This window comes from Heterocephalus glaber, unplaced genomic scaffold (assembly GCF_053883595.1).
Source record: "Heterocephalus glaber isolate CG9 unplaced genomic scaffold, H.glaber_assembly_v1.0 deba00001444, whole genome shotgun sequence".
NCBI classification, from domain to species: domain Eukaryota; kingdom Metazoa; phylum Chordata; class Mammalia; order Rodentia; family Bathyergidae; genus Heterocephalus; species Heterocephalus glaber.
The window spans coordinates 31,335,626-31,355,675 of NW_028258297.1; the positions used below are offsets into that span (position 1 = coordinate 31,335,626).

The 20,050-nt window shown below is 44.5% G+C and overlaps 1 long non-coding RNA gene across 1 annotated transcript; it reads right to left on the bottom strand.

Annotated features, from left to right (window-relative positions):
- Positions 1-955: 955 nt before the first annotated feature.
- On the bottom strand, positions 956-19,849 carry LOC147827553 (uncharacterized). The gene is made up of 2 exons (XR_015452361.1): positions 18,324-19,849; positions 956-1,934 (listed from the first exon to the last, which is right to left on the bottom strand). It is a non-coding gene; the product is annotated as an uncharacterized LOC147827553 (long non-coding RNA).
- Positions 19,850-20,050: the final 201 nt, after the last annotated feature.

Genomic DNA, 20,050 nt, shown 5'->3' on the forward strand with positions numbered 1-20,050 from the left:
CCAAGAAGAGGACAAATCCCTCTGTCTCTGTCTCTCTTCTGTCACTGAGCAGAGAAATCTGGCTCAAACACAGCCTCCACTGTGGAAAGGAAGGGGCCACGGGGCGTTGGCCCTTCCCAGGGGACCGTGTGGAGGCTTCAGACGGCGGTCAGTCCCTTGACCTCCCTCGGTCATCACCTTCACATCCTTCTCTGAATCTCAGAGACTCCCCCACATGCCACGCGCTCAGTCTCTGTGACCCACACACAGTCCCAAGGTGGGTGCATCTTTGCCATATTCTTAGGCACATTTTGTGTGTTGTTTGCTTCCCGGGTGTCTGTCTGGTCCCTCCGCAGGGCTGTCCACTCCGGAAGACACTGCCCCTCTTCCCAGTGTCCCGCCAAGCTGAGTTTCAGCACTGCCCATAGGAGGAGGAAAGTTCACCGGTCACGGCTCCAGCGTGGGGACAGATAGGGGAGGAGAAGCCTTTCCAGGTGTGGGTGGAAGAAAGAGTGCCAGCAGGGCTTACCTGGAGTGTGGGAGTGCCCCAGAGGCGGGGCGGCCTGCAGGGGACGTTCAGGCACCATCCACGGCCAGGTTGCGCATTCCGTGCCCGCCCGTCTTCCCTAGAATGGCCTGTTCTCTGGTCCTGCTGGTCTCTCTCAGTGGCCCTTTGTCACTTTCCAAGAAGGGGAAATCCCTGCCTTTCACCCACCCCAAGCCTTGCTGTGTTGCCTTGGGCCCAAAGCACAAATCTCCACTGCTACCAGCGAAGCAGACTAGAAATAGTAAGGAGGACAACACAATTGCCAACGCTTGTCTCCCTGTCGGGTACAGATGTCTGCACAAGGCGAAGCATGGCCTTGGAAACAGCACTTTGGCCCATTTTGGGATATTTTGAATTCCGATATATTGTAGCATAACAATTTTTTTTACCTTTTTTCCCCATTCTTTCCTGGATGACTGTCAAATAGCATATTGTCATCATGCAGCTCTCAGAAAAATACGGTAAAGTGAGTGGAAGTTGGAAGTATTGGCAATGTGGTGCTTTATTTTCTCCAGGTAATAAATTTATGATGGGTTCCCTGCTGTTTCTCTATCAATCCTCCTTCTTTCTGTCTATCTTTTTGCCTATTTATCTATCATTCCAAATTAGAATTCAGAGCGTTTGTAATGGGAACATTGCATTAGATTGAAATACTGAAGGGGAATAAGTTTACTTTGGGTGATTAATTTAATCAGGGGGACTGGCTTTAACATAAGGCTAAGCTGCAAATATTATTCATAAATCAGATGTGCTAAGCATGCAGCTCTTAAAATTTGCATGACAATAAAAATAAAGTATTATAAAGCAAAACCATACAAAAATAGAAGTTGGGTCAATTTATACTGAAATGAACAATATTTCAATTTCTCTAACCTTTTCTAAATCTGTGAAATTCGAAGATATCTCTAAGAGAAAGAGTACAGGACAATGAGTGTAATCATGTGTGAATCTTGGTAGAGTATTTTAGGTGAATTCCCAGAAACAACAAAACAAAATAAAACAGCCAGAGTAACAAAATATCCACAAGCCAGATGTTTTCCAATTCTTTGCCTTCAGTGATACCAGAGGAAGACTTATTCAAGTTGTCAGCTGATAGATTAGTAAAAATAATTCTTGACGATAGGGCAGTATGTTATTTTTGGCCTAGAACTTGGAAGGAGTTCAGTGAGTTAAATCATATTGCTATAATAAAACACCATCCGAACTTACTTGTGAATGAAGTTTCCCAGCATTACTTCTATCAAAATGAAAAGTACGAATGGACTGGGTGCGGCCCTGCCTTGTAATAGCCATTCTTTCTGGAGTAGGATGGAATCTGTGTTGTTTTGATTTGCATTTCTCGGGCCGGGAATTTAGCTCAGTGGTTTTGCTGCCTGCCTTGCAGGCGCAAGGTCCCGAGTTTGAGCCCCTGTACCAAAAAAAGAAAAAAAGAATTTGGGTTCATTTGCATTTCTCGAATGGCCATAATAGCAAGTACTATCATGCATGAAGACATTCATTAAAATTAATTTACTCCAAGAGATGTAGTTCTAAAAATTCCTAACTAAATTTCTTTTTGAGAAGTTATAGAAACAGATACAGTTATAAGGAACACTACATCTGTTATCTTAGCCCTGTGGCAGGCTGAGGCAGGAGGATCACAAATTCAAGGCCAACCTGGGCAACTTAGTGACTTTGTATGACCCTGTCTCAAAATGAAACATTTGTAAAGTTTTAATTTTATTAGTACATGTTTGTAGCACCTAAGAATTACATTCATCATGCAGAGTTGGCACATAGACGTAGCACATCTTTATTCTTTTTATGTCCCTTCCCCTCCCTTCTTTCCCCTCTCCCTCCATCCTTTGGTTCCCTTGCCTTTTGCAAAAGATTTGTCTCCTTTTTCCTACTATCTAACTTGCATTTTGCTTTTTGTTGTATTTATACTTTGAGTTTCTCATATAAGAGAAACCATGCAATATTTAAGCTTGAGTGTCTGATTTACTTCACTTAAAATATAAATGAGGGTATGCATGTATCACTGTGATATGATATCATATTTCAGGAAGATACTGAGAAGGATTAAGAACTGGGTCACACGAGGTTTCTTTTTTTTCTTTTCTGGTTTTTGTGAGACAGCGTCTTGCTATGTAGTTCAGGATAGCCTCAAACTTGTGGTGCCCCTCCTGCATCAGCCTCCCGAGTGCTGGGACTACAGGCGTGCACCACCATGCCCGGCTCCATAGCATGGGACTTCTATTTTTACTTGTTGGAGAAATCTCCATACTGCTTTACAGAGTGGTTGTATTCATTTACACTCTCACCAACAGTGGAGAAGTGTTTCCACCCCCAGCCTTGCCAGAATCTGTTTTTCTTTGATTTCTTTTTTGGTACGGGAGATTGAACTCAGGACCTTGCACTTGAGAGGCAGGCAATGTCACCACTGAGCTAAATCCCCAGCCCATTCTTTTTTTTTTTTTTTTTTTGGTATCAGGGATTGAACTCAGGACCTTGTGCTTGTGAGGCAGGCACCAGAACCACTGAGCTAAATCCCTGGCCCATTCTTTGATTTCTTGATGATGATCATTCTTTCTGGAGTGAGATGAAATCTGTGTTGTTTTCATTTGCTCTGATATGGCCAGAGGTGTTGAATGAATTTTCATGTATTTATTGGCCACTGATACTTCTTCTGAGAAGTGTCTATTCATTTCAGTTGCCCATTTTTTAATTGGAAGAGTCTAATTTTTATTATGAGGGTGTCTAATTTTTTTGTGTTCTTTATATATGCTAGATGTTAGTCCTATGTCTGAGAAGTAGCTGGCAATTATTTATTTATTTATTTTTTGTACCAGGGATTGAACTCAGGTCCTTGTGCTTGCGAGGCAGGCACCAGAACCACTGAGCAAAATCCCCGGCCCAGCTGGCAATTATTTTTCCCATTCTGTAGGTTGTCTCTTTTCTGTTGCTGGTTTCCTTTGCTATGCAGATTTTATAATTGATGTGATCCCATTTGTGGATTCTTGATGTTATCTCTTGTGCAATTAGGGTTGTGTTCAAAAAGTCCTTGGCTACACCTATGACATCAAGAGTTTTACCTATTCTATCTTCCAGCAGATTGTTTCTGCTTGATATTTACATCTTTGGTTGATTTTTATTTTAGTTTAGTGCATGGTGAGAGATATGGGTCTAGATTCACTCTGCTGCATGTGGAGTGCCAGTTTTCCCAGCACCATTTACTAAAGAGGCTGTCTTTCCTTCAGTGTATGTTTTTGGTCCCTTTGTCAATGATCAGGTAGCTGGATGTGCCCAGGCTTGTTTCCGCGTCCTCTGGTCTCTTCCACTGATCCACACGTCTGTTTTTGTGTTGGGACCATGTGTTTTTATCACTGTACCTTTGTGATACAACTTGAAATTTGGGAGTGTGATGCTTTCTGCTTTGTCCTTGTAGCCCAGGGTTGCTGTTGCTATTCTGGTCTCTTTTGGTTCCAGATGAATGTTAGGATTGTTTTCTCTAGTTCTGTGTAGCATGCTGTTGGCATTTTGATTAGGACTGCGATGAACTTGTGTGACAGTTTTGGAAGTATGGCCACATTGACAATATTGGTTCTGCCCATCCAGGAACAGGGGGCATCTTTCCATTTTCTTTCTTTTTTTGGTACCGGGGATCAAACTCGGGTCCTTGCGCTTGCAAGGCAGGTGGTGTAACCACTGAGCTAAATCCCCGGCCCTCCATTTCCTGATGTGCTCTTTGGTCTCCTTTTTCAGAGTACTGTAGTTTTCATTGTAGAAGTCTTTTATTCCTTGGTTAGGTTAACTTTTAAGCATTTCATTTTTCTTGATGCTATTGTGAATGGTATTATTTTTCTAAATTCTTTCTTGATGAGCTCATTATTGGTGTACAGGAATACTATTGATTTTTGTGTGTTGATCTTTATCGTGCTACATTACTGAATTTGGTTATTAATTCTAGCAATCTTTTGGTGGAATTTTCTGGGTCTTCTATGTAAAGGATCATGCCACATGCAAATCATAAAAATCTGACTTCTTTTCCTATAACTTCTTTTCCTATGTAACCCCTTCATTTATTTTGCTTGCCTGATTGCTCTGGCTAATGTCTTGAGTACTATATTGAACAGGAGTGGTGATAGAGGACATGTTTGTCTTGTTCCTGACTTTAGGGAAAGCTTCAAGCTGTCCTCCATTTAATATGATATTGGCAGTAGGTTTGTCGTGAATTGTTTCTATCGCTTTGAGATAAAGTCCTTTTATACCTATTTTATTGGGGGTTTTAATGTTGGACTTTGTCAAAGGCTTTTTCTGCCTCTGCTGAAGTGATCACATGGTGTTTGGCCTTGCTTCCGTTTATGCAATGGATTCTGCTTGCTGACCTGTTTATGTTCAGCCATCCTCGCATCCTGGGACGAAGTCTAATGATCATGAGGTGTGATCTTCTTGATGATTTGCTGCATTCTGTTTGCCAGTGTCTTGCTGAGGATCTTTATATCTGTGTTCACAAAGGGCTTGGCCTGTGGTTCTCTTTTTCGTTTGGGTCCTTGTCTGATTTTGGAATCAGAGTAATGCTGGCTTCCAGGAATGAGTTTGACAGTGCTCCTTCCCTTTCAGTTTCATTAAAGCATTTGAATAGTACTGGTGTTAGATCTTTCCTGAAGTTCTTGCAGAATTCAGAGGTGAATCCACTGGGTGCTGGGCTTTTTTATTGCTGTTTCAATTTCATTCCTTCTATTGTATCTTTCAGGGTTTTATATCTTCTTCACTCAGTTTTGGTAATTCATGTACATCTAAGAATCCATCCATTTCTTCTGGATTAAAATTAAAGTTTTTAAAGGTTTCTGGGATTGTAGCTCAGTGTGTCAGCCCTGGAGTCCAACCCCTGTCCTGTGAACATAGAAACGGAATGCAAAGAAAGGAAGCAGTGCGGAAGGTGGGAGGCAGCACAGTGGTGGGGCACTTGCCTGGTATTCAAAAGCTCACAGCTTCCATTGCCAGCACCACACACACGCACTCACACTCACACACACACACATGCACACGCAACCCTTCAGGAAGATTCTGCGCACACTTCATGCAGTGCTGATGTAGCACTGTGGAGTGAAGATCATAACCAGGATTCTGCTGTTGATACGACAAGACACGAAGCATTCCTAACGCCAAAGGATGTTGATGTTACCTTGTTATAATCCCAACTCTTTCCCTCTTATTCTGCCCCTCCTTATCCTTTGGCAACCACTCATGGCTTCTCCATTTATTTAATGTTGTTATTTCAAGATCTGTATGTAAGTGGAGTTGTACGGTGTATGACTTTGTGGGCTTGGACACTTGTCCCTAGGCAGCCTTAGTCTGGACCCAGCTGGGCTGTGGCAGCATCAGCGGTTTCTTCCATTTCGTTGCTGAGCAACATTCTGTGGCATGGTTGTGCCTCAGTGTGTTTAGCCCATCAGGCACCAGAGTTCTTTCCAGTTTGGGGCAGTTATCCGTAAGGCTACTGTGGAGTGCATGTGGGGTTTCTTTGTGAGCATAAGTTCTCCTGCCTTTGGGATAAATATCCAGGAGTACAATTGCAGAGTCACATGATAGCTGTATGTTTAATTTCCGAAAGAAACTGCCAAGCTCTTCCAAAGTGGCTACACTGTATCATACCCCGCAGTACACGTGCAGCCCAGATTCTGCAGCACTTGACTTGTTGCTATGTTTTCACATTATTTTCTTTATTAATTTTGCTTTTTTTGAGACAAGGTCTCACTATGGAGCCCAGGCTGGCTTTGAACTTGCAGTGATCTTCCTGCCTCAGTCTACTGAGTGTTGAGATCACAGGCGTGTGCCACTACGCCCAGCTACACATTATTATTATTATTTGTTTTTTGGTACCGGGGATTGAACTTGGGTCCTTGAGCTAGCGCAGCAGGTGGCAAGACCACTGAGCTAAATCCTTGGCCCTACACATTATTTTTTAAATAGACTTAACTTTAAAATGGTTTTAGATGTGCAGGAAAGTCTCTAAGACAGTGCAGAGCCCCCACGCGTCCTCTGCCAGTTCCCTGCCTGTTCATATCTTTGCTCGATGGCACCTTTGTCACAAGTAAGAGCCAACTGCTAGGGGACTCTGCAGCTGCTCTGATTTCTCTAATCTCCCTCTGCTGCCCTTGAGCTGTGCATGGGTCCTGCCCAGGATACCACACTGATTTTCTTGGTCAGAAGCCCTCAGCTTTGTGTGGGGCCTGTCTGTTTCTCTGGCATTTTGCAGAACGTCCTTCAATTCAGCCTTGCTTGGCCTTTTTCTCACGGTTAGGCCGGGGAGTGGATCCGAGGAGGATCAGCATTCACACACCATCGCAAAGGCCCTGTGGTCGGCACTGCTATGGTGCTAGCCTTGGTCACCCGGCCGAGGGGTGCTTGCCTGTGGTCTCTGCTCCACCTCCTTCAATCTGGAGCCACCGAGTACAGCCCAGGCCCTGAGGGACTGAGTTAAGCCCACCTCCTGGGGAAGGAGCAGCCACGTCAATTATGTGGAATTCTTCCCCATGGGAAAAAATTAAGACATGCATTTTCTAGAGCACTCACTTTCAGAAAAACTGAGCATAATGTACAGAGAATTCTCATGTACCTCTTTCCCCTTTCTCTTTCCAAACCAGCACAGTTTCCTCTGTCAGCATCTTGCATTAATATGGGCCCTTTGTGACATTTAATGGATCGATATTGATATATTACTAACTAAAGTTACTGACTGTGAGTTACATTACTAGTTTTATTGGCTAAATCAATATGTTGTTAGCTCAATATCAGCACCTTGCTAACCAAAGCCCACAGTTTACATTCGGGTTCACTCTTCTGGTACTGTTGTATAAGTTTTGTCAAATGCATAATATCCTGTGTCTCCCAGAGATGTAAAAATTGTACGCAGTATCTAAGTACACTGTTTGATTTTCTGTTTTTTTTTTTTTTTTGCGGGACTGGGGATCAAACTCCAGACCTTGTGCTTGCAGGGCAGCTGTGGAGCCACTGAGCTAAATCCCCAGCCCTAAGTGCACTGTTTGAGATAGCTTCACTGTCCTAGACCCCCGTTCTCCCCGCGCCTGCTCCTCCTTTGCCCTGACTCCTGGCAGCTGAGGCTTTGCTGTGTCTGCAGTGCAGCCTGGGCTGGGGTGTCGGATCTTGGAATCATGTGTGCACAGCGCTTTTAGACGGGCCTCTCACAGACACAGGCTCTCGGGTGTCTCCTGTCTTTCCCTGACTGGAGACTTCATTTCTTCTCCCTGCTGGATAACTCCTCATTATTCACCTGAGGAGGGTATCTTGGGCCGAGTTTCGCCCATTAGGAATAAAACTTCTACTAACATCTGTGGTAGATTTGTGTGTGGACACAACTTTCCAGCTTGCTTGGGTAAATACCAGGAGTGCAACTGCTGTAGCAAATGATAAGACTGTGTTTGGTTTTGCAAGAAACTGCGAGACATTCTTCCTTGGTGGTTGTGCCGGTTTGCATTCCCTGAGCGATGATGAGCTTTCCCACTCTTCTAGCTCCTTGTCAACGCTTGGTGTTTTCAAGTTCAGCTATTCCTCTATGCGTATGTGCTTGCTGATTCAATTTGCATTTCCCTAACGACTAGACTGTTAAGCATCTTTGCATGTGTTTCTTTGCATTTGTTTATCTGCAACCTGTATGTCCTTCTCAGGTGAGGAGTCCAGATCTTGTGCCCACTCTTCTACCTTTTTACCTTTGTGGTACTGGGGCTTGAACCCTGGGCTTTTCACACTCAACTACATCCAGAACCCTTTTTATTTTGCATTCTGAGACAAGATCTCTCTAAGTTGCCATGACTGACCTCAAACTTGCAATCCTCCTGCTTCAGCTTTCTAATAGAATAGGTGGGTTAGTTGTGGGTCACCATGCAGGCCTTTTGGCCACTTTTTAAGTAGATTGTTTTAGTCTCTTATTGTTAGGTTTTAAGAGTTCTCTGTATATTTTGTGTTCAAATCCTTTATCAGATGTGTGCTTTGTAAAAATTTTTTCCCAGTCTGTGACTTGTCTTCATTCTTTAAGAGTGTTTTTCACAAAACAGAAATTTTTAATTTTAATGAAGTCCAATTCTTTCATTCATGAATTTCGCTTCAGGAATCCTACCTAAAGTCATGGCCAAACCAAGGTCACCTGGATTTTCTTCTGTATCGGTGTCTATGAACTTTATCATTGAGCATTTCACATTTGGATCCATGATTCATTATGAGTTAGTTATGTTTTAGTCTGTCTCTAGGTTTTTTTGTTTTGCTTTGCATTTGAGTGTCCCGTTATGCATGGTCTTCCAAATTCTCCTGCTGCTTCTTCAGTATTCCTTTGGCCATCCTGGGTCTTTTGCCTTTCCACATAAACTTTCAAGTCAGTTTATTGATATCCACAAAATAATCTGCTGGAGTTCTGACTGTGACTGTGTTGAATTGACTCCACATTTGAGAAGAGAGGGTGTTCTAACAGCGTGGCAGCCTCTATCCATGAACATGGGCTCTCTCTCTAAGTGTTCAGATGTCTGATTCCTTTCTTTGGAGTTTTATGGGGTTCCTCATGTAGCTTGTACATGTTTTGCTAGATTTATACCTAAGTCTTTCATTTGGGGGTTGCTGATGTAAATGGTGACAAGTCTGTATTATAAATCCCAATTGTTCCTTACCGGCATATAGGAAAGCAACTGACTTTATATATGGTCATGCATCCTTTGACAACAAGGACACTCAAATGCATTGTGGGCAGGTCTGCTGCTTGGCACATCACAGAGGACAGCTGCATGAAGCTAGGTCAGTGAAGTTGAACCTTTTAGAGCTTCTAGTGGTAACAAGCAGCTGCCTGTGGCATGTGTTCCAACCTGGGAGGTAGAGCCGCCCGCCCGCCGCCTTGGTCAGTGGCTGTGTTGTCCTCAGGCATGCGTCGTGCAGCCCATGGCTGTATTAGCACTGGACCCTGTGACTTTGCTGTTCTCATTTATGTGAGTTTTAGTTTTGACCAGTAGTTTTGGACTTAACTGCCCTAGTGACTAATAACATTGAACGCCATCTATTTATTTGCACATCTTTATCTGTACATTATCTGTACATCCTTTTTGATGAAAAGTCATTTCATATCTTTTGCCCATATTCTAAATGGATTTTTTACTTTTTTTAACCATTGAATATTGGTGATGAGTCTAAGAATTCTTTGTGTACTACTAGATCCACATGACTCTCTCTTTTTTTTCCTAAGAATTTTAAAGGAGGACCTTCGCCTTGAGCTACAGGCCTAGCCCATTTTTACATTTTTAAATTTTGAGACAAAGTCTTGCTGATTCACTTATTACAAATTTGTGATCCTCCTGCATCAGCTTCCCAGAATGCTGAGATTATAGGTGTTCATTACCACGGCAAGCTACACTTTATATTTAAGTCTTGACACATTTTGAATTAATTTTTTAAAGGTATGAAACTTCATTTAGGTGTTTTTTAATGTAGCCCCCCCCATATGAGTGTCCAATTGTTCCAACACCATGTATTGAAATAACTGTCTATTCTTCCACTGAACTGCTTTTACATCTTTGTCAAGAAACAGATGGAGTGGGCTGGGGACTTAGCTCAGTGGCACCATGCCTCCCTCGCAAGCACAAGGTCCTGAGTTTGATCCCCAATACCAAAAACAGAAAGAAAGAAAGAAAAAGAAAGAAAGAAAGAAAGAAAGAAAGAAAGGAAAGGAAGGAAGGAAGGAAGGAAGGGAGACATTGATGTGGGCCCATTTCTAGCTTCCTTATTTTGCTTCACTGATGGCTGTGTCAATTGTTCTGCCACAGTCTTGTTTATCATATATATAAAATAAGTCTTTAGGTTATGTGGATTGATTTTGTCAATCTATATTTCTTTTTCAAATCGTTGTGGCTGGCCTAACTCCCTTTCCTTTCTACATGACTTTTAGAAAAATCTTGTATATATCTACCAAAAATCTTGCTGCGATTTTGGTAAGAGTTATGTTATACATGTATATCAATTTGAGGAAAATTGACATGTTTACTATGTTGAGCCTTTCAATACATAAACCCAGAATATTTCCCATTTATTTAGATCTTACTGATTTCTTTCATCGTTTGTGTAGTTCTGGGTATACAGATCTCATATATCTTTTGTTAGATTCAAGTACTTGGGGGTGGAGGAATTGTGGGTGGTATTGTAATTTTACTTTTGGTGTTTGTGAATTTATTGCCAGTATATGGGAACACAGTTGGTTGGGTTTTGTATATCTATTGCTTATCCCATGAACTTGCTGAGCTGATTTATTAGTTCTCATTTTCTGTAGATTCCTTTGGGATCTTACTCGTTGACCATCATGTCATCTACAGTAGATACACTTTTATTCCCTTCTAACCTAGACTCTTTGTATTCCCTTCTTGCCTTACTGCCATGGCTGCAGCTACCAGCATTGTGTTGACTGATGAAAGCAGACATTTTGTCTGATTTCCACACTTTGAAGGGAAGCTTGGTTTTTTTAATCGTTAAGTCTAATATTAGCTGGAGGTTTTTTGTAGATGTTCTTCAAATTGAACTACTTCTATATTTCTTTTCTATTTCTCTATTTTTCTAGAAGAAACATTACAGATCATGTAATCTTTCTTCTTTATCTTGTTATTTGCTGGAATAAGCCTCATTTGTTCATGTTGTATAATTCTTTTAATATATTGCTGAACTCTATTTGCTAATATTTTTTAAAGAACTTCTGTGTGTATATGTGGAATTTATTGGTCTGTAGTTTTCCTTTTTGTGTAGTATCTCTCTGGCACTAGGTTAGGATAATATAACTTCGTAAGATGTTCATAAGATGCTTCATAAGCATCTCCTGCTTTCAGTCGTCTGGAAGAGATGTATAGAATTGGTGCTAACTCTTCTCAAACATAGGCAGAGTTCTCCAGAAGAATCCAGCTGGGGCTGAATATTTGCCTTCTGACAGTGCCTAAGTTTAATTTTCTTATTAGTTACAGGGTTATTCTGATTATCTTTCATAGTGGGCTAATTGGGATCACCTGTGGTTTTGGAGGAATCTGTCCATTATGTCTGAGTTGTCGGCTTCCGGGGTGCAGCGCAGTTCGTGATGTTCCTTTGTCATCATTCCGAGGTTCTCCGTGTCTGAGGCTCCACCCTCCGCTTTGTGCCTGGAATGGTCATTTGTGTCTTTCTTCTTTCCTTTCCTCAGTCAGCCCTGCCAGAGGTTGGTCCATCTTAGTGGTCTTTCCCAAGAGCCAGTTCTTTGTTCCGTAGATTTCTCGGTCCTGTTTTTCTCTTTTTAAGTTTCATTGATTTTTGTTCTTACCTTTATTATTTCTTACCTTTATTATTTCTTACCTTCTGCTTGCCATTGTGTTTATTTTGCTCTTCCTTCTCTGGGTTCTCGGGTGGGACACTTGGCTTTGATCTGAGAGTTTTACTCTTTCCAGGATCAGGATTTAGGGTCGCATATTTCCCATTTGGCTCTGAGGAGCTGTGTCCATAACTGCTGCTGTGCAGTGTTTTCATCTTCTTTCAGTCAGTGTAGTTTTGGATTTCCCTTGAGGCCGCCTCTCTTCTTGTGGATTATTTAACAGTATTCTAATATTTCCTGGTTAGGAGACATAGTGTATGATTCCACTCTTCGTATTTGTTCGTTTCAGGAACAGAGGATGGTCTATGGTGCTACTTTCTAAAAACAATTCTTATTAAAGGCCTGGAGATGTAACTCAATGGTAAAGCATTTGCTTAGCATAGTCAAGCATTAATGTGTAATGTTTTAATCCATTATGTACTATTAATCACTATTATATCAGAATAATTTTGATAATTAGAACATAAGAAATATGGGAACTGGGAAAATTATGTTTCTAAACATATTTTTATTGAAGAATATTATGACAGGTGAAGTGAAATAGAAATGTCATTTCAAAGAGAAAAGGAAACAATATAAGATTTCCAGCCCAACAGGATTTGTTCATAAAATTTTAAAATGTGAGATATTGTACACAAATAATTGTGGCAATTATTTTCCATTGGGTATATGTAAAAGTATGATTTTAAATTTTTATCTTAAAATGTCAATTTTATAATGTTCTGGGAAGTGCATACATTTAAAAAAATTTTTTTCCATTTAGTTTATTGTACATTTTAGGTATATAATACAGTTACATTTTGATCCTTATTTATACTTTTGGTTTCTCACACCAGAGAAACTATTTGGCATTTACACATGTGTGTCCTATTTATTTCACTTAAGAGTATTGCCTCAATGTGCATCTATTTAACTATAAATGTCTCTAGTTTCTCATTCTTTATGGCTGAGTAGTACTCCATTTTATTAAAAAAGCCCACATCTTCTTTATCCAGTTTCCAGTTGATGGGCACTTGGGCTGTTTCCAAGCTTTAGCTATTACAAACTGTGCCTCTATCAACATGGGTGCGCATATATCACTGTGGTATGATTCTTTTAATTCTTTTGGGAAGATACCCAGCAGGGGAATAGCTGGGTAAAATGGGACCTCTAGTCCTAGTTCTTTGAGTTATCACCATACTAATTTCCACAGTGGTTGCACCAATCTGCACTCCCACCAGCAATGGAGAAGGGTTCCTTTCTCCCCACAACCCTGCCAGCATTTGTTGTTGGTTGATTTCTTGATAGCAGCCATTCTTTCTGGGGTGAGGTGGAATCTCAGGGTTGTTTTCATCTGCATCTCTCGAATGACCAATTATGTTGAACATTTTTTCATATGTTTATTTTTCGCTTTTACTTCTTTGAGAAATGTCTGTTCATTTCAGATGCCCATTTTTGAATTGGGTCTTTATATTTGGGGGGTCTGATTTTTTTCTGTTCTTTATAAATTCTAGACAGTAGTACTTTGTCTGAGGAACAGCTGGTAAAAAATTTTTTCCCACATTGTAAGTTGTCTCTTAGCGCTGTTGGTGGTTTCTCTTGTAGTGCAGAAGCTTTTTGATAAGGTGAGATCCCAGTTGTTGATTCTTTGTGCTAGTTCCTGTGCTACTAAGGATTTGTTCATAAAGTCTTTTCCTATGCCAATGTCTTTGAGAGTTCTACCTAACTTGTCTTCCAGCTAGTTTAGTGTTTCTGTTTTAATATTTAGATCTTTAATTCAGGAAGTGCATACATTTTATCTACCTACTTAACTTTTCCTATAAACCATTGGATGTTGTCTTACGAATAAAAGAAAGAACACATAACTTCTTAAACTTCAGCGGGTAGGGGCTGGGTAGCCAGCATCCGAGGGCTGTGCTGGAATAGGCGCTGAGGTCAGGAGGGGGTGTAGCATGAGGGACCGAGTCGGCACACCGAGACCTGTACCTCCTGGGGAGTTGTTCCTTCACCTGCTCTCTTAGCTGCTTGTACTGAATAGCATTTATCATTATGTGCCACTTCCTTTGCTAGATGCTGAAACGTCAACAACTTCCCCTCCTCCTTCTCCTCCTTCTCTTTCTCCTTCTTCTCCTCCTTTTCCTCCTTCTCCTTCTCCTCCTTGTTCTCCTCCTCTTCCTCCTCCTCCTCCTCAGTACTGGGATCAAACCCAGGGCCTCATGCATGCTACACAAGCATTTCACCACTGAATTACACCCTCAGCCCTAATGCTAAGGACATGTGGGTGACTAATTCAGGGACATAGCCCTCAAGGACAGGATCCTGACCAAGAAACATCCAGCAACCTGCCCGTATCTCTTCCTGTCCTGCAGCCTTAGCTGCTGCCCTGGGTTGGCAGGGCAGAGGCATAAACTTATCATTCTTTGCACCTAGAGCTGCACCCCACACCTTCTGTGGTTACTCTAACCCACAGCACATCTCCTAATTAACTCACACGCTGAATGGAGTAACAGGGCATAAGCTACGCGCCTTTGAGGAGGAAAGAGAGGGTGGTGCGGTGCAGTGGATGGGCTGGGTGAGAACCAGTGGAGCTGAGCTTCTGTACCACTTCAAATAGATGACTCCTGGGAGGCCTGGTGGCTCACATCTGTAATCTCAGCAGTGGGGAGGCTGAGGCAGGAGGCTTGCTGCAGTCCCAGGCCAGCCTGGGTTATCAGGGCTCTTCCCGATGAGCTGAGGACTCTGTGGTTCTAAGTCCCTTCTGCCTGGGTTCCAGGGCCAAAGTCCCAAGCCCTCTTCTCAGGGTCTGTTGGGGCCCCACTCAGAACTAGGTTGCCTAATGAGCCTGCTAACATGGATCCCTCCTTAGTGCAGGTTCTGCTCACACACTGCAGCTTCCCTCCTCCAGGAGGATCAGTGTTTCCCATGCTTCCCACTTGAGCTAATCCTCAAAGCCGCTTTGCTGACACCTAAGGTCTCCATTCTAGCTGGTTGGTGCTTCCCACCCCTGGGATCGTCCTCTGGCACCAGCGTGGCCGGGCACCTTCCAGCCCCTACATCCTGGCTCACGGATGCAGACCACACTCATTGTCGCCTGTACCTACAACTGAAGGAACTCTCCCTCCATGCCTAGATGGGCTCTGCTCTCCCAGGCAGAGCCGGCTCCAAAAGCTGCAAAAGACAGTTTTCTGAAGTCACCGTGACCAGTCAGCTTCAAGTCTGGCACCCAGGACAGTTATAGCAGACAATCCACACCACCAAGATGATGTGAAATTTAAATCTTGTGTTTTGTCTCTGTAAACTATCAAAATATCTGGAGACCAGCCTGAGCAGATAATGTTTTTCAGCACTAAAATTGAGACAACTTGATAGTAGGTGCCTCCAGAAACAACACAACAGGTGGTGTTCTGCAGTTCCGCACTATGTGTGTGATGTTCTTCCTAAGGTGGGGGGGGGGCATTAAACCTTTAGAGCTGCAGGAAATACAGGAGACAGAAGAACAGGAAAATACCACCACATGAAGGAATCCCGCTGATCATGAAATATTCTGCAGGACAATGGACACAGTTTCTTAACAACATTGACCCAGAAAAAGAAAAAGGAAAAGAAAAGGTAAAGTTTTCCATTTAAAGACTTAGGAGACATAACTGAATACACTGCATGGATTTGCTTGGATCCTTATTTGCAAGTGAAATGTAAAAAGGCAGTTTTTTGGGCACTAGGAGAATTTGAATTGAACTAGCTATTAGGTGAGAAGACATTGATCCTTGTTAGGTGTTTGGTTTTGTAGTTAGGGAAGAAATCCCTCTTCGCACCTTCTTCTCCCCTTTTAAGAGCTACATATGGAAGTATTAAGTGCAAAATGACACAATGTCAGGAATTTCTTTACAGTACCATAGGAAAAAAAAAGAAGTGGGTAGATGTATGGCAGAATATTGGTAATTGTTGAACCTGAGGGGTGGAAGTTTGTTTCCTATTCTTGTGGGGGTTTTGTATATTTGAAAACTTTCATTTAAAAAAGACTTTTAAACAGGCACGAGGGGCCAGGGATTTAGCTCAGTGGTTCCAGCGCCTGCCTCGAAAGCGCAAGGTCCCGAGTTCGATCCCTGGTACAAAAAAAAAGGCACAAGGAATGCTGGTGATTGGGTGTCAAACTGAAACGTGACTTTATGCTACACTTGATCTTAGCCAAAAGGCCAAGAAGCAATACCGGTGACTTTATAAAGCCCAGACTCGTGTCTCGGAGCTTGGGTTACAGTGAAGAGCTGTGTGATGAGGGTGGACAGGGCAGGGTCCAGCCCTAGCTGTGCCATTTACTAGCTGGAGCATCTGGGACTAAGCTTTCCAAATCTCCCTTCCCTGTGTGGCTGGAGTGAGAGGAAATGCTCAGCAGAATAGGCACTGGGGAGAGCTGATGGAAGCAGCTGTGACCACTAGCATGGGGCCGCCAGCACCCGAGACCTTTGTCAGGCTGTGTGTCCCAGGGTGGGTTTAGAAAACCAGAAATCTGAGGCTGGGAGTGGCTCAGGGTCAGGACTTGCCTGGCCTGCATGAGGCCCTGGTTTCCATCCAAAGTAAGGATCAGTTAAAGACCTGGGGCTCCCAAGGGTAAAGCCCCTCTGAGGGGTGGTGAGGGGCCCATGTCAGGTGGGGGTCAAGCGGAACCGGACCAAGCAAGGGCCCCAAGGCGGCCAAGGGATTGGGAAGGGGAGCAGGCTCACCCTGTGCCGCCCCTCTGCTGCAGGAAGAGTCTAAACAGGCAGCGTGGCTGTGTCCTCCTGCTGGCCATAGCTCAAGGAGCTCACATTCCCTGAACTGGAGGGTGGAACCCTTCTCAGCTCCTGGGAGCGTGGCCCGGGCTCGTCTTTCCCTAGGGAAGGGGTGCTTGCTGGAAACCAGAGAAGGAAACTGGAGAGGCCAGAGAGGGACCTGCAGGGTCACTCAGTCCCTGAGCCGGCAGGCAAGAGTGGGACTAGCCCAACCCAGACGGCCCGGGTTCCCTGGCCGGGCCCAGTTCTCGGACAGTTCCTCACTGTAAAATGAGGATCCACCCTGCTGCTCTGGGACAAAATCCCAACACCCAGCGGCATGGAGCTGGTGCCCAGGACGGCCAGTGGGGCCAGCTAGAGAACCTCGCCAAGGAGGCTGCCCACTCTGCTCTTCCCTTCCAGGCACAGCAGAAAGTGGCAATAACCCCGGAGGGGAGAAAGAATCCCCCACTGGCCCAGAGGATGCTGTGTGGACAGCGCTTGCTCAGAGCAGACCCCCGCAGTGTTGGTGCAGCTGGGTGGACTAGTGGGACATCTGAGGCCTAGGCATAAAGCCCAGAGAGGCCCAGGCCTGGCGCCAGGCAGCACAGCAACGAAGGGCTGAAGGTTAAAGCCCGCGCTCCTGTGCTCGCTGCCTCCCTGTCCCAAGCAGCAGCTATGGTGACGTGTGTGGGCTAAGGGAGGACGGGCCTCGGAGAGCCAGGCCCCATGCGGAGAGGGGCACTGCTGAGGAGCTGAGGCAGGACAGGCAGGGAACAGGTGGCGGGCGGCCCCCCACGCTCCCTTGATTCGTCAGTCTTGGCGGGCCTGGGCTCCGTGTGACGGTGCAGTGGGCTTCTCCCACCGCCTTTGCCCACCCACATCCGGGCTCCTGACGTCTCCAGTTATTTGACTCTGGGCTCTCTCTCTTTTTTTTGTACCGGGGATCAAACTCAGACCTTGTGCTTGTGAGGCAGGCGGCAGAACCACTGAGCTAAATCCCCGGCCCTTCTCTCTCTTTTTTAAAAATTATTTTTTAGCAGTTTTAGAGTCACAGCAAGATGAATTAGTCTCCAACATTTTTTATTAAGGCAAAATTCACATAGTATAAAATTAACCATTTTAAGGCAAGCAATTAGTACAACCGCCACCTCTACCCAGTTCCAAAACATTCGCATCATCCCAAAAGAGAAACCTGTACGTACACATTAAGCAAGTTGTTCCCTGTTCCCCTGTCCCAGACCCGAGACCCCTGATCTGCTCTCTCCGGAAGCGCGGATTCCGAGCACGTCATTCATGCGGAACGGACAGTGTGTGGCTTCGTGTCTGGCTTCTCTCCCTTAGCATGTTTCTGAAGTTCTCACACATGGAACATGCATCAGTACATCTTTCCTTCTTACAGCTGTTTACTAAGTGGTATTTTTACAGAAGTTAACCAATGGATCTTCTAGAGAGAACACTGGTCTCCATATGGAGAAAGCTGACCCTACAAATACGAGCTAGTTCCTCGAGCCTCAGCGTTCTAACCCGTGCATTCGTGATAATAGCAGCCAAACTCGCCTTGCAAAGTGTTTGGCAGATAAAATAAGACAGCATAAATTTTTCAAATGTAACTACTTGAAACTACTCATAGCTATTAACAAATGTTTCACACATACATCTTTTCTCTCCAACCTGCTTTAAGTTCCTAGGAGACAGTGACCCTCATACCCACCTGTACCTTCACAATGCTTAGGGTTACGCCTCTCGGTTGCTGGCTATGCGGTCAGTGTCCCTTGGACAGGTAACTGCTGAACAGATGACTGAGCGAACGAACGGACGAACGGACGAATGAAGTGGCGGAAAGCAGCAGTATCCCGGCAGCACGGGGCTCTGCTTTCCTCTCCCTGCGGCAGCGCTAGTGCCAGCCTCGCAGAGGGGGTGAACCTGGGGGGGACCAGCGACGACAGCACAGGCCCCGGAGGCCGCAGTTTCAGACTGAAACCGAGCTGAAAGGAAAGGTTTGCTCAGGTGCAGACTCCGCCCAGTGCAGCTCAGAGGACCCAGGATGGGAGGAGCAGGAGGCACAAGCTCCCGCTGTGTCTGCTTGAAAATAGTCCGGCCCAGCCGAGCCCTGAGGCTAAGACAAGGCGGCGGCTATCCGGAGAGTCCACTGTCCCAGACCAGTTACCCGGTAAACCAGGGAAGTCGTGCCGACCAGGACACTCGTTGGTGAACTGCGCTCTTTCAGAGTTAATGCAGCCTCACATGCCCCTTCTGGACATTGGCTTTTCCCACAATGCAGCTGCGAGCTTTGTGGAAGATCCCGATCCAGCAGGTTGGGGAAAGGGATATAGGCTAGCTCAGAGCCACCTGGAAGCTGTGTGCTGAGGAGGGTCTGAGTTAGCCAGGCAGTGGGCGGACCAGACGGACACCAAGGGGGAGGTGAGCAAAGAAGGGATGTGGCTTCAAAGGAGAAGAGCTGCTGGGCAGAGTGGTGCACACCTCTAACGCCAGCTCAAAGGAGGCTGAGGCAGGACAATCACAGGTTGGAGGCCACCTGGTGAGGCTGGTGAGGAGTTACCTCAAATTAAGAAGGGCTGGGAGTGTAGTTTAGCACACTCAGATCCAATCTGAGAGAGAGAGAGAGAGAAATTTTAGCATGGAAGGAAAGGCCCAGGATAATTGACGGAACTGCTCTAACTACACTCTGAAAAGTAGAACTTACTTGAAAGGTATTAGATGGTGCTGTTATGAAATTGTGCAGGAAAAATTATGCCTGACAAATAAATTCTTGATTCCTTATTATAAGGTTTTGCACGTAGCAGAAATTACAACACAACACTTTGTCTTCCAGTGCTTATTTGCACACTCTGTAATGTAATTATTCATGTTCATTATTTACCTTGCTAATGTATTTTAGTGGTCCTTTTCCTGTTCTAATTTTGCTTTCTGGCGAGGAGTCCCTGGGTTTTATTTGGAGATGGAGACAGTTATAGCTGGAAGCTCACTGTAACTTACACATTGGCCCCAAGTCAGGGTTAAAGAGGCCCAACTTGTATTGATTCTGATTCCCTTCTCAGTTCACTGTGTGATTCTGGCAAAGGGAGGGGTCACGAATGCTGCCACCCACTGTGCCTCTGACCCACTGTGGGCTTAGAGAGGCTGAGCCTGTCTTCTATTTTACAGACATGGAAATTGAGGTATTAGCAGACTGAAACCAACAAAACCATTCACCCATTTGGGTTTAAATCTGCTGTGTCTCTCAGCACCCGGTTTCTCCATCAAATTCTGCTGCCTCCCTCTCAAGACTGCAGGAGAAGCTGCTGACCGCTGACCCACAGTGCTTTGGCCCCATGTGGGGCGGCAGAGGTGCCACCCGGGAGCAGCAGGGCCGGAGGCTGGAGGTCAACGGGCCTTGGACGCTGTGCCGGGCGCCACCCGATGCTGATGCCAAGCCCT